The sequence below is a fragment of the Quercus suber genome, unplaced genomic scaffold, assembly GCF_002906115.3.
Source record: "Quercus suber isolate HL8 unplaced genomic scaffold, Cork oak 2.0 scaffold_172, whole genome shotgun sequence".
NCBI lineage: Eukaryota > Viridiplantae > Streptophyta > Magnoliopsida > Fagales > Fagaceae > Quercus > Quercus suber.
In genome coordinates, this window is record NW_027069632.1 from 819,274 (window position 1) to 828,807 (window position 9,534).

Genomic DNA, 9,534 nt, shown 5'->3' on the forward strand with positions numbered 1-9,534 from the left:
TGTGTTTGGTTCCCGTAAAATATTTTCCAGAAAATAGCATATTTTTCGGAAATGCTATTTTCGGGAAAGAAAAATATTTTCAAGTGTTTGATTGCATTATGAAAATTGTTGTAGAAAATATTTTCATGTGTTTTGTTTTATTCTGAAAAATGCTATTTTCCTACACATTTTTTGCATTTTCTCAATTATTTTCTCAGCATCCAAACAAATTTTATTACAAAAAATTTCAAAATCACAGCCAAATCCCAACACCACACACCATCGAAACTCCAATTCAACCCACGGTAGCAAACTCTGACAATCAAAAGCCATAAAAGAAACAAAACCAAAGAAAAAAAAATCATCAAATCTGGTTGATCGTTGCGGTGAGGCGACTAGGTATTCAAATCTGGTGCGACTCACAGCGCGGTGCGACTCGCTGGTGGTACTCGTGGTTTATGGGTCGAACGTGCGACTCACGGTGCGGTGCGAGTCGCTGGGTCTAGGTCTGGGTTAAAAGCAATCGACGATCGTGGCGATGGGTCTGGGTTGTCGGCGATGGGCTTTGGGCTTGGATCGGCAGTTCGTGCTCTCTCTCTCTCTCTCTCTCTCTCTCTTCGTGCTCTCTTTCTCTTTGTTTTTCGGAAAAGGAGATTTGAAGTGAAAATAAAAACGGAAATCGTTTTCACCCTTGACTCACGGTCAACTAAAAACAATTTCTAAAAAATTGATTTTTCATGCGCAACCAAACACCTGCAATTACAGAAAAGCATTTCCGGAAGTGGTTTTCACCCAAAACAAACACAGCCTTAAGTATTAAATTCTTTAATTCTTTTCTTTAAAAAAAACAGATTGATTATTCCCTTATAAAAAATTGATTCTTTCCTTAAAAAAATAATAAAATAATATGCTAGTGCAAGCTCATAGGTAGCCCATTAGACCCAACCCGATAGCCCATCTCGCTAAAGACAAAATGGGCATTGCCCATGGGCAAGGTCATGGGCTGAGGTTTTCTCTTTCGGCCCAACCCGACCCGGCCCGTTAGCTAGTTAATAGCCCATTATGCATAGCCCATTGTGCCCATGGGCCAAGTAAAAATGGACCGGGCCGGCCCGACCCGGCCTATTGACGACCCTTAATCTGAAACCTTCTGGCTTGATTGCTGAACTTGTTAATTTTGGATTACTGTGTGATTTAATTGCTCTTTATTATGAAGCCCAAGCATTAACTTTTTTTTTTTAGTTTAAATAGAACACTGAACCATAATATTACATTTATTTATTTATTTTCTTAAATGCTTTTAAATTTAAATTTAACCAGATTCTCAAAAAAAAAAAAAAAAAATTTAACCACGTAATTTATTGAAATTCAAAGTCTCAAGTCTTAACTTTATTAATTAAAGATTTAAAATTAAAATCATTTTAAATTGTATTTAAATAATAAAGCTATTGTCAAAAAAAAAAATGCCACTTTGATAATATTTTTACCATACTTTGACCACAAATCCTAGGTGTGCTTGCCTGCAAGTTGCAAACGAATGTTTCTAAATTTGTTGAGATAAAAACATCTAAAACCTTCTGGCTTGATTGCCAAACTTGTTAATTTTGTGATTTGATTGCTCTTTATTATTAAGTCAAGGCATTAACTGTTTTTTTTTTTTTTTTTTGAAACAAGGCATTAACTGTTTTTTAGTTTAAATAGAAAACTGAATCATAATATTGCATTTATTTATTTTTTTATTTTCTTAGATGCTTTTAAATTTAAATTAAACCATGTAATTTATTGAAATTCAAACTCTCAAGTCTTAACTTTATTAATTAAAGATTTAAAATTAAAAGAATTTTAAATTGTATTTAAATAATAAAGCTAATGTGGTAGGGAAATTTCATGTTCGTAATATTTTCACCATACTTTGACAACAAATTCTAAATGACAAATTGTTATGAATTATTATAACACGACAATAAAATAATTTCACCGGTGGATTCAAATTAAAAACCTGTAACAACCTTTCACCTAAGATTTATTGTGAAAGTATTTAAAAAATATTGTGGACATAGCATTTGTCAATGTCATAACTCATAATATGTGACAAGTTGTTACGAACTGTTACGGGTGGGTAAGAAAGTAATTTCAATAGTGGATTCAAATTAAAAACCTGTAACAACTTTTTACCTAAGATTTGTTGCGAAAGTGTTTAGAAAAAGTTATAGACATAGCACTTGTCAATGTCATAACTCATAATATAAAAAAAGTTCACAAAATTTCACAATAACTAATATAAAACTTGTCTACTTCCTTACGCATTGCCATTGAAAGTCATTTAAATTAAGCAATTTTTTTTTTCTTAATTTGACAATTTGCTCATATTCCCTAGAGTGCTAAATTCCAACCAACATCCAATGTTTATAAAACTGAATATACAATTTGATTCAAAGGCCATTAGTGATTGAAGCAATATATTTCCTAGTTCCTACGTGATGTGACAAAGATTTGATGGATTTCCTTGTGATTAAGAAATTTAAAATGTCTTTTTATGCCTAGTGATTGTGAAGGGGAAGCCGGCCAATGTAACAGCTAATCAAAAAAACCTTGAGTGTGACACGTATTGGGTTGTTTTGGAGCCCACCTATTTGTCTGGACCCTATTTTGGGCCAAAACTTTCACATGGACCCAATTACCTAAAGCCATCAGGTGGACTATTCTAAAAACTTAACAGGACTTGTTGATAAGCCATCTTTAATAGGATCTGGGGTATTTGCTTTATAGTTTTGTTTCTTTCTGCATCATCATAGAGATTAGAGAATCACAAGCCATATATGCAAATAAGGTGAATTTTTTTTTTTCTTCCTTATTTATGCTCACTCCCAGGATTTGGGACCCAAAAAAAAAGAAAAAAAAGAATAGACTTCACCTAATCACTGATAGAGAGGAAGACACCATTTCTAAAGTTAAACAACAATGCTACAGTCACGCTTTCAATCAATTTCGCACCTTATTAAGTTTTTTATTTTTATTTTAAAATACTAAATATTTTTAATACACATGAAATAAGAAAGACGATCTTAAAAAAATTGATAATGATATATATTCAAAAGAGCTTAACTTTTGCACCTTTTTAAGTTATTAATTAATGATAAGAGCAACATCACTTTCTCCTTAATATATCACTAATACTATTTTTATTATAAACAAATCATAACTTGACGTATAAGTTGAGTATAAAATAAGAGTATCCTGTATCCTTACTAAATTTAAAAATCCATATTGATAGGGACCAGACTATTACTGCAAAAGGAGCGTGAAAATGGAACATACTGCAGGAATTCACGTGAGCATAGTATAAAGTAAGAGAGAGTGTGTAAAATTTTCGTCAAGTACTCGATGCCATTAGATTTTTCATGTTCAGGTTTTTGCTTACAAAAAGGGAAAAGCATATAGATTGCCCACTATATACCATCATTGCCCATTAAATTTTCCACAATAATTTTTTTAGTCTTTCTTGGATCCTTGATTAATTTCCACAGGCATTTCCATTATTTTGACCGAATAATTAAAAAGAGCATATAGCTGGTTTCTAATGTAAACAGATTCAGCAGTAACATCTAGTATCACATAAAATGTTACAACTTTTATCATAATTATTATACGTGTCAAACTATGACTGATTTTGTCACTTTCACATAAACCTACTAGTTTTTCTCTACAACTCACAGCTTGTCATGTGGACAATTACGACACAAGTTGTGACATTTCATGTGGAATTAGAATTTTTGTTTTCAATTTTGCTAAGGCTTCATTAAAGTTTATCTAGCTGAGATTGAGGGGGAAGTCAATTCTGCAAATTTTGTTTGTTGTTTAGATATCAAATCACTGAAGATATTGAATTCTATGTACCATTGCTTTTTGTTTGGTATCAACAACTGTGACACACAAGTACCCAAGTGACATTGAAGTTGTGGAATGAAGTTATTTAAAACACTCCTGGTCCTCCAAAATATGGATGCTAGTCCCATTTCCAAATTTAAATCATAAACCTTTTTAAGTGAGCTTTTTGCTTTTGTCGACAAATCCATGAGTTGGAACTAGGACAAGGAGAATTGAGAAAATTCTTAGTTTCCTACCTATGAGTCAAGGTTGTAATTACACGTTTATCTTTTCTTTTTTTTGATGGGATTACACGTTTATCTTTAATATGCATAACATGTGAAAGTGTTTATTTGATGGTTGCATGCGATGAATGCTTGCTTAGTGGCCCACAAGGTTAAAATCCTGCAAGACAAAATGCATTGTCAAGTGTCAACCTCATATCATTGACCTCTGTCCTTGTGTTTTGTTTACTTTTACGTGGAGAGACAAAGAGAGTTAAGTACAACTATCCAAAAGAAATCATGCCTTGTTTAGTTGTTTATTCAACAAATAAGGCTTGTGATTCTCAAAAAAAAAATTGTTGTCAAATAAAATATTTAGAATTCAAACTTCACATACACAAAAAATAATTAAAATTTTTAAATTAAAATTTTATCACATTTATATATATAAAAAAAAATTAAATTTTCTAAGTTTTGTCTTCCCGTAGTGTCTGGTGCTTGAGTCTACTTCAAGAATTGTAATACGTATGTCCATTTTTTGGCCTTCCAGTTGTAGTTGTCAAGACTTTTCTTCTCCCTCGTCCATATTTTATTTATTTATTTTTCATAAAAATAAACTTATCGTTTCATTATTTAAAAAAAATATATATCAAATACTGAAATTTCAAAGTCATATCAATTTAAACCTTGAAGTGATATGATAATAAAAGTTTAATGCACGATTTGAAATTAATGAAATTTGAAATTATAAGGTTAATTTAGTTTGTAACATTTTTTTTTTTTTTGAGAATCAGTTTGTAACAATTTTTAAGTTTGAGGTTTCATTGAAACTTTTAAAACATTTAATTTAAAATACTCATAAGTAAAATATATTAGAGCTTAAAATGTAATTTGACTAAAGATTTCTGGGATTGAAATCTCGTGTGATCGGGGGGCATGAGCTGTTTATGATTTTGCAGGCCTTGGATATGGTCGGCCGGAATTGGCTCCTTAAAACAGTCAAACTAATTACCTATCATTGAAATAGAGTGGGGCTTAATTTTTAAGCTGGACCACCTGATTTAAAAGATAACGAGTGCTTAAAGTGGATGAAGACTTGTAAACGGCTTGTTTCGCGGTATTAGTGCTCAAAATGATGTGAAAATTATGGTAAAAAAAGTTTTATAAAAATATGTGTTTAAAGTATTTATAATGTAAAAAATGAGTTTGGTATTATATTTCAAATAAGTAAATAATATATTCTAAAATGTGAAAAAATATAATTATATGTTTGGTACATGTATGTATGTATTTTTTTTAAGTGAAGGTTGTATATTAAAATTATACTATTTTATTTAAGAAGAAAAAAAAGAAGGAAAAGAAGAAGAAGAAGAAGAGAGTGAAAAAAAGGTGGAACCATAAAAAAAAAAAAAAAAAAAAAAAAAGGAGTTTGGTCTTATCTATGGACCTCACATTTTTCAACTTATTTACAAAAATATCATTTAACAACGTTACTTGAAAACTAAAAATTGGTATGGGTGAGTTTTCAGAATACATGTTCTAAACACCCTAATTTAAGAATTATAACATGAATACCCATAATAAAATATCGCAAGCAAACATGTTTTTTTTTTTCATTTTTTTTTTGGCTCACTATTTTTAGTGTTAAATATTGAAAACTGTTACTTGAATATCGCTACAAACAAATCTAACTTTTGTAGGACCATCTCACGAGTGTGTTAAGCTCCTGTCTAGTGCACCAATGCACTAGACAGTAATCATGTCCCTCAGGACCTCATGAGCAGGGGTTGTTTTTTTTTTTTTTTTTTTTACCTTGTTATCACTAGAAGTGTGACAAAATGATGAGTCGTGGACAATAGAACTTGATAGGCAAGCTTTAAAGGGAGAAATAATTGGTCACATTGATTTTGGTAGCCATGCCACCACCAATTTAAAGGCCTAATGTAGTGGGTTGTCGAGCCATGCTAATTGTGTGTCCCTTTTCCTTACCAACTCAAAGTTAAACTATCAGCGTCCATAATGGCTGTAATCAATGAGCACATAAAAGCCAGCACCTAAAGAGGTATCCTAATTGGGGGAGAGGATTGATTTTTCTTTCGGTAGTCTATTCTGTTACTAGTTCATTGTCCAGTACAAAGCTCTGGTAGAAGGTTGCCATCTATAGAATCGTATTTAATTTGGCCTTTAAATTGAGTGATGTTAAAGATATTATAAATTTCACAATTCATTGAAATGACAAATTATGATTGGTATAATATTATATTTACATAAATTTAATATTGACATCATTTTATTGTATACCAATTATAGCATACTAATTTATCAATTGTGATGAAATTTTTTTTTAAAGATAAATATATTGTATAAAAAAAAACTTATATTTTCAATTTTTATAATCATTATATTTTTAAATTGACCGCACAAAAAAAATAAAACAAAAACGACAACAACCACCACCACCATGGCAGCGTACATCACAAAGTTAGTCAGATCATGCAGGATTGACATTTTAATAATTTCAATAAAAGAAATAAGTATTTAGTGAAAACATACAAAAATCAAAAAAATATTTCTATTTCCATTTTCCATAGATATTTCACTCTGTGCTATTGTTTTGTTTTAGGTATAAGCCTTATTTGTTTTTTTTTTTTTTTTTTTTTTTTTTTTTTTTCTAGTTGATAACTGGAACCTACTGAAAAACCATTTATTAAATATTATTCTATTTGGAACTAGTGAATTATAACATACAATTTGTAACCATTTTAATATTCGAGATTTAATTTGAAAATGAAGTACATGTTAATTAGTGTTACTCATATATAAATCTAAGGTACAAACAGAAATAGAAAATGAGACCAACATAAAAGCATAATCAAACATAAAGAGTTAAAATTAAAATTTTAGAACATAAAGAACCAAATTGAAAACAAATTTAAAGATAAAAAAAAATATAAGTTAATATTAATTTAAACTTTAAAATCACCTTAAAAAATACTGCATCCATCTCAAATTTTTGATCTTGTATTCCATTTTGAAATGTCTCAAAATATTATCCTGTTTCTAAAATTAGAAGCCACTAGTTATTAATTTTCCTATTATGCCTCTACTTTATTTTTATGAGCATTTAAAAAGGAAAATAAATCTCAATAGACGCATTGTAGTAGTTAGGAGTATTTTTTAGATTACATTTAAAGTATAAGTTTGAATTTTAAAGGATAAGTTTGAATTTGAAAGCAAGTCAATGGTGTTTGTATCTATCTATTATATACTATATATAAGAGGATTCCTCTATTTCAATTAGGCTTTTATGTGGTTCAAAAATACCTTTATTAATAAATGATAACTTCATTTAAAAATAGAGTTATAAATGTCAATAACAAATTTCATTTTGAATTCAAAAAGAGAATTCCTAAAATTTAGGATTTTTTTTACCTTTACGTTAAAAAAAGAAATTACAGTTACTGCTTATCTCTAAAGTTTATCATTTTTATTTATATGTTTTAAAAATAAAAAAATATATTTCTAAATTATAATAGATGTAAATTATTAACTTTTACAAAAAAATAAAAATAAAAGAGCCACACGCTTGCTCAAAGGCTAGTTGTATTATAAGTACATTTTTTAGGTTTTATTTGATTTTATTTATTTTAAAAAATACCCAACACTAAAGGTTACACGAAACTAACACATATCTTAAAATAGACATGTATCAATCTTGTGTCCCGTCTTGCTGCGGAGGGAAACCTTATCCCCTTTTTTTAAGTTTGAGGGTGTTTGGATTTAACACCATGAAATTTTAGAATTTAGTAGATTCCATTTAAAGTATAAGTTTGAATTTTAAAGGATAAGTTTGAATTTGAAAGCAAGTCAATAGTGTTTGTATTGTATTATAAGTATGATTTTTAGGTTTGATTTTATTTTATTTATTGAAAAAAATACCCAACACTAAACATGAAACTAACACATATCTAAAAATAGACACATATTAATCTTGTACCCCGTTCTGCTGTGAAGGGAAACCTTGCCTCATTTCTTAAGTTTGAGAGTGTTTGAATTTTACATAATGAAATTTCAGAATTTAGATTTTATCTCATAAAGTTCTATTTTGTTTGCATTAGCATCCACCTTATTCATATGTTTCATTGATTGCCACATAAACTTGTCGCACATGTTTAATTTGTTTAATAAAATGACGGCACATCATTTTTGTAGCCTAAAAAAATTAAATAATTAAAAATGTGGCATAATAAAAATTTGTGGCATCATTTTATCTGACAAACTAAACACGTGTGACAAGTTTATGTAATATTGAACAAAAAATATAAATAGAGGCAGTTGATATAAACAGAATAGAATAAGTCACATTCAAATTCTAAAATTTCAAAGTAATTATCTAAACAAGTAATTATCTAAATACGTAATTTATAATTTATTTATTTTTTTAATTTTTAATTTTAATAAAAAATAGCTAAATTCAGATAGTAGTCTGTCTACAAAGTACTTGCCCTAGTCCAATCTCTTCGTCCGAGCTGTAAATTACTAAATTTCAGATACTAGCCACGTGTTTACACGTTTGGTAGCCTACGACCGAACAGGTAGTGAGGGAGAGACATTACCAACTCGTAACTCGTAAGAGACAGACAACACAGCTTTAGTCCAAATTTCCCAAAAATGCCCCTCCCAAACTCCACGTTTTCACTCGAACACGACCGTTTATAGTTACAGCGTAAGACTGAGAATACACGGTTGACGTATACAACTGCCGCATATTAGGATGGCCAACTTTAACTCTAGAGCAAAGCTACGAACACTATAATATTTTCACAATATTTTTTTATAAAAGTTTGACTGAACAAGTTTTTACTATTTTTTTTACAAGTATCCACCATTAAAATCAATTGTTTTTTGAACATTTGTATCAACGCTTGTATAATAGAAAATTTCACATTTTAGCCAATCAAGTCAAAAATTCAATTACTCAATCTTATCATGTAAAGTTGTGTAAAAATATATAATTGTATAATAACAGTATAATTGGCAATATTAATTTTTTATTTATCTGCATCCCGAAGATAAAGGAAGATAATTTATGATAGTTGTTATGTCGAAAAAAAAGGGAAACGTTATCAAAAAATCAAGAAATTTTTTAAAAATAAAATATAGTATAAAATAAATAATATGACATTCAGTATTTTGAGAAGCGTGCATATAAAATAAAAAGAATAAAATTTTGTGCTAAAATAGACAAACATTTTGAGCAATCTAAAAGTTGTGTAGTAAATTGTGGCCTGGCTCAGACATTATTTGTTTATTTATTTTTTGTTATCAATCTGCCACGTCAGCGAAAGTGTGAAATTGTATTCGTCAAATTTGTATGTGTTTATAGACTTTCTCCCCGCTCTATTTGGGCTTTTCTCGCTTGACTTCCCGGGTTTCCGTTGGAAAAACAAACAACGATTCTGCC